This window comes from Aotus nancymaae, unplaced genomic scaffold, assembly GCF_030222135.1.
Source record: "Aotus nancymaae isolate 86718 unplaced genomic scaffold, 86718_ANA_hifiasm-v0.15.2.pri h1tg000073l, whole genome shotgun sequence".
NCBI lineage: Eukaryota > Metazoa > Chordata > Mammalia > Primates > Aotidae > Aotus > Aotus nancymaae.
This window is the reverse complement of record NW_026988488.1, coordinates 4,082,718-4,088,717: the sequence shown is the minus strand read 5'-3', so window position 1 is coordinate 4,088,717 and position 6,000 is coordinate 4,082,718.

The window sequence follows — 6,000 nt, the reverse complement described above, 5'->3', positions numbered from 1 at the left end:
CAGGGAATCCTTTCCCCATTGCTTGTTTTTGTCGGGTTTGTCAAAGATCGGGTGGTTGTAGATATGTTGCATCGCCTCTGACACCTCTGTTCTGTTCCATTGGTCTATATCTCTGTTTTGGTACCAGTACCATGCTGTTTTGATTACTGTAGCCTTGTAGTATAGTTTGATGTCCGGTAGTGTAATGCCTCCTGCTTTGTTCTTTTTGCTTAGAATTGACTTGGCTATGTGGGCTCTCTTTTGGTTCCATATGAAGTTTAAGGTGGTTTTTTCCAGTTCTGTGAAGAAGGTCATTGGTAGCTTGATGGGGATAGCGTTGAATCTGTAAATTACTTTGGGCAGTATGGCCATTTTCACGATATTGAATCTTCCTAACCATGAACATGGAATGTTTCTCCATCTGTTTGTGTCCTCTCTTATTTTGTTGAGCAGTGGTTTGTAGTTCTCCTTGAACAGGTCCTTTACGTTCCTTGTTAGTTGTATTCCTAGGTATTTTATTCTCTTTGTAGCAATTGTGAATGGCAGTTCATTCTTGATTTGGCTCTCTTTAAGTCTGTTATTGGTGTATAGGAATGCTTGTGATTCTTGCACATTGATTTTGTATCCTGAGACTTTGCTGAAGTTGCTTCTCAGTTTCAGGAGATTTTGGGCTGAGACGATGGGGTCTTCAACATATACAATCATGTCGTCTGCAAATAGAGACAATTTGACTTCCTCCTTTCCTAATTGAATACCCTTTATTTCCTTTTCTTGCCTGATTGCTCTGGCTAGAACTTCCAGTACTATATTGAATAGGAGTGGTGAGAGAGGGCATCCTTGTCTAGTGCCAGATTTCAAAGGGAATGCTTCCAGTTTTTGCCCATTCAGTATGATATTGGCTGTTGGTTTGTCGTAAATAGCTTTTATTATTTTGAGATACGTTCCATCGATACCTAGTTTATTGAGAGTTTTTAGCATAAAGGGCTGTTGAATTTTGTCGAAGGCCTTCTCTGCATCAACTGAAATAATCATGTGGTTTTTGTCTTTGGTTCTGTTTCTGTGGTGAATTACATTTATACACTTGCGTATATTGAATCATCCTTGCATCCCCGGGATAAATCCTACTTGATCATGGTGGATAAGCTTTTTGATGTGCTGTTGCAATCGGCTTGCCAGTATTTTATTGAAGATTTTTGCATCTATGTTCATCATGGATATTGGCCTGTAATTTTCTTTTCTTGTTGAGTCTCTGCCGGGTTTTGGTATTAGGATGATGTTGGTCTCATAAAATGATTTGGGAAGGATTCCCTCTTTTTGGATTATTTGGAATAGTTTCAGTAGGAATGGTACCAGTTCCTCTTTGTATGTCTGGTAGATTTCGGCTGTGAACCCATCTGGACCTGGGCTTTTTTTGGGTGGTAGGCTCTTAATTGCTGCCTCGACTTCAGACCTTGTTATTGGTCTATTCAGGGTTTCGATTTCTTCCTGGTTTAGGCTTGGGAGGAGGCAACTGTCCAGGAATTTATCCATTTCTTCCCGGTTTTCTAGTTTATGTGCATAGAGTTGTTTGTAATAATCTCTGATGATGGTTTGAATTTCTGTGGAATCTGTGGTGATATCCCCTTTATCATTTTTTATTGCATCTATTTGGTTATTCTCTCTTTTCTTTTTTATTAGTCTGGCTACTGGTCTGTCTATTTTGTTGATCTTTTCAAAAAACCAGCTCCTGGATTTATTGATTTTTTGAAGGGTTTTTCGTGTCTCTATCTCCTTCAATTCTGCTTTGATCTTAGTTATTTCTTGTCTTCTGCTAGCTTTTGAGTTTTTTTGATCTTGCTCCTCTAGCTCTTTCAATTTTGACGATAGGGTGTCAATTTTAGATCTCTCCTTTCTTCTCATGTGGGCACTTATTGCTATATATTTTCCTCTAGAGACTGCTTTAAATGTGTCCCAGAGATTCTGGTATGTGGTGTCTTCGTTCTCGTTGGTTTCGAAGAACATCTTTATTTCTGCCTTCATTTCATTGTTTATCCAGTCAACATTCAGGAGAAAGTTGTTCATTTTCCATGAAGCTGTGCGGTTCTGAGTTGGTTTCTGAATTCTGAGTTCTAACTTGATTGCACTGTGGTCTGAGAGACTGTTATGGTTTCCGTTCTTTTGCATTTGCTGAGGAGTGATTTACTTCCAATTATGTGGTCAATTTCAGAGTAGGTGTGATGTGGTGCTGAGAAGAATGTGTATTCTGTGGATTTGGGGTGGAGAGTTCTGTAAATGTCTATTAGGTTTGCTTGGTCCAGGTCCGAGTTCAATTCCTGGATATCCTTGTTAATTTTCTGTCTCATTGATCTGTCTAATATTGACAGTGGGGTGTTGAAGTCTCCCACTATTATTGTGTGGGAGTCTAGGTATCTTTGTAGTTCTTTAAGAACTTTCCTTATGTATTTGGGTGCTCCTGTATTAGGTGCATATATATTTAGGATCGTTAGCTTTTCTTGTTGCATTGATCCCTTTACCATTATGTAATGTCCTTCTTTGTCTCTTTTGATCTTTGTTGCTTTAAAGTCTATTTTATCAGAGATGAGAATTGCAACTCCTGCTTTTTTTTTGCTCTCTGTTTGCTTGGTAAATCTTCCTCCATCCCTTTATTTTGAGTCTTTGTGTATCCTTGCATGTGAGGTGGGTTTCCTGGATACAGCACACTGATGGGTTTTGGCTTTTTATCCAATTTGCCAGTCCGTGTCTTTTGATTGGGGCATTTAGTCCGTTTACATTTAGTGTTAATATTGTTATGTGTGAATTTGATCCTGTCATTTTGATGCTAGCTGGCTGTTTTGCCCATTGATTGATGCAGATTCTTCATTGTGTTGATGCTCTTTACCATTTCGTGGGTTTTTGGAGTGGCTGGTTCTCGTTGTTCTTTTCTATGTGTAGTGCCTCCTTCAGGAGCTTTTGTAAAGCTGGTCTGGTGGTGATGAAATCTCTGAGTTCTTGCTTGTTCACAAAGGATTTTATTTTTCCTTCACTTATGAAACTTAGTTTGGCTGGATATGAAATTCTGGGTTGAAAGTTCTTTTCTTTAAGGATGTTGAATATTGGCCCCCACTCTCTTCTGGCTTGTAGGGTTTCTGCTGAGAGATCTGCTGTGAATCTGATGGGCTTCCCTTTGTGGGTAACCCGACCTTTCTCTCTGGCTGCCCTTAGTGTTTTCTCCTTCATTTCAACCCTGGTGAATCTGATGATTATGTGCCTCGGTGTTGCTCTTCTAGGGGAATATCTTTGTGGTGTTCTCTGTATTTCCTGGACTTGAATATTGGCCTGCCTTGCTAGGTTGGGGAAGTTTTCCTGGATAATACCCTGGAAAGTATTTTCCAGCTTGGATGCATTCTCTTCATCACATTCAGGTACACCTATCAAACGTAGATTAGGTCTTTTTACATAGTCCCATATTTCTTGTTGGCTTTGTTCATTCCTTTTTACCCTGTTTTCTCTAATCTTGCCTTCTCATTTTATTTCATTGAGTTGATCTTCGACCTCTGATATCCCTTCTTCTGCTTGGTCAATTCTGCTGTTGAAGCTTGTGCATGCTTCACGAAGTTCTCGTGTTGCGTTTTTCAGCTCCATCAATTCACTCATATTCCTCTCTAAGTTGTCCATTCTTGTTAGCATTTCGTCAAGTCTTTTTTCAAGGTTCTTAGTTTCTTTGCATTGGATTAGAACATGTTCTTTTAGCTCACGGAAGTTTCTTATTATCCACTTTCTGAAAGCTGATTCTGTCATTTCATCACACTCATTCTCCATCCAGTCTTGTTCCCTTGCTGGTGGGGAGTTGTGCTCCCTTGTAGGAGGAGAAGTGTTCTGATTTTGGGTGTTTTCATCCTTTTTGCGCTGGTTTCTTCCCATCTTTGTGGATTTATCCACCTATCGACTTTGTAGTTGCTGTCTTTCTGATTTTGGTAATTTTAAGTCTGCAGCAGCAGAACTCATAAACCCCCTTTTTCTTCCCTCCCGGTGTTCTGTCCCAGGGATTTAGGGCTTTATGATTTTCAGCTGTCTTGTTGTTGCTTTCCCTGCCCACAAGGTGGCAGCCTAGTCGCACTCATCCTGCAGAGGCTTAGCTGAGCTGTTGTGGGCTCAGCCCAGCTTCCTTGTGAACTTCCCTGCAGTCCTGTTTATATGGGTGCAGTTAGAACTGCTTCCGCTATGTTGGCCCGCCCCTGTAGTGACGGAGTCTCTGTAGTGGCGGGTTACCTTGGTTACGACAAATTGCCCTGGGAACTGCAGGGTGTGTCCTAATGGAGGATGCCCCTTCCCCACAGAGCTGGACCGACCCGGGTTCAGTTGTGTTTCCTGTGGTGCTTTCTTTGCCCTAGAATCTCCTGGCTTGACTCCCTGTTTCAGCTCCCCTTTCTGGCTTACCGGGGACTCGGTCTCACTCTGCAGGAGGAGCCACTGCCCCTGCCTCAGGTTGCAGGCAGAGCGGCTGCGCCAGTCAAACCAGCTGCACTGGTGACCCGTGGGGCTCTTCTGCCTGTGAATCTCCTGGTCTGTGGGCAGTAAAAATCCGCTGCCCAGTGAGCCGTTTAGTCAGCTGAAGCGGCGGCTCTGAGATTCGTGGCGCGTTTTTGCCCAGGGAATCTCCTGGCTTGACTCCCTGTTTCAGCTCCCCTTGCTGGCTTACAGGGGACTCGGTCGCACTCACTCTGCAGAAGGAGCTGCTGCTCCCTGCCTCAGGGTGCAGGCTTAGCGGCTGCGCCGCTCAAGCCAGCAGCACTGGCGACCTGTGGTGCTCTTCCCCCTGTGGATCTCCTGGTCTGTGGGCAGTAAATAACCGTCTGGAAATGCGGCATCCACTCACCCTCTGCGCTTTCTCTCGGAGCTGCAATCGCGAGTTCCTCCTAATCGGCCATCTTGGATCTCCCCTATGTTCATTTTTTTATGAGACTTTCAAATTGTTTTCCATACCAGTTTTACTAATGCACATTCCCACCAACAGTATATGAAGATTTCCTTTTTTCACATCCTTGCCTGCAAATGTTATTGCCTGTCTTTTGAATAAAAGCTTTTTGTTGGTGGTGGTGGTGGTTTTTTGTTTATTTGTTTGTTTGTTTTGAGACAGAGTTTTCCTCTTGTCACACAGACTGGAGTGAAATGGCATGATCTCAGCTCACTGCAGCCTCTGCCTCCTGGGTTCAAGCGATTCTTCAGCCTCAGTCTCCTGAGTAGCTGGGACTTCAGGTGCCCACCACCATGCCCAGCTAATTTTTGTATTTTCAGTAGAGACCAGTTTTCACCGTGTTGGCCAGTCTGGTCTGGAACTCCTGACCTCAGATGATCCACCCACCTCAGCCTCCCAAAGTGGTGGAATTACAGGTGTTATTAGCCACTGCACCCAGTCTTTGCATGAGATTATATCTCATTGTACTTTTGATTTGCAATTCTCTGATGATTAGTGATGTTGAGCACATTTTTGCCCATTTTTAAATAATATTATTAGATTTTTTCTTATATGGCTGTTTGAGCTCCTTATATATTCTGATTTTTAATCCCTTGCTAACTGAGTAGTTTGCAAATATTTTCTCTCATTCTGTGGATTGTCTCTTCACTTTGTTGACTGTTTCCTTTGCTGTGCAGAAGGTTTTTAACTTGATATGACATCATTTGTCTATTTATTATTTTGCTGCCTATGCCTGTGGGATATTGCTCAAGATGTTTTTGTCCACTCCAATGTCCTGGAGAGTTTCCCCAAAGTTTTTTGTAGTAGGTTCATAGTTTGGGGTTTTAGCTTTAAGTGTTTCATTCATTTTGATTTGATTTTTGTATATGGCTAGAAATAGGAGTCCAGTTTTATTCTTCTGCATATGGATATCCGGTTTTCCCAGCACCATTTATTGAAGAGATTGTCCTTTCTCTAATGTATGTTCTTAAAACCTTTCTTGAAAATGAGTTAATTGTAGGTGTATAGATTTATTTCTGGGTTCTCTATTCTGTTTCCTTGGTCTATGTGCCTATTTTTATTTCAGT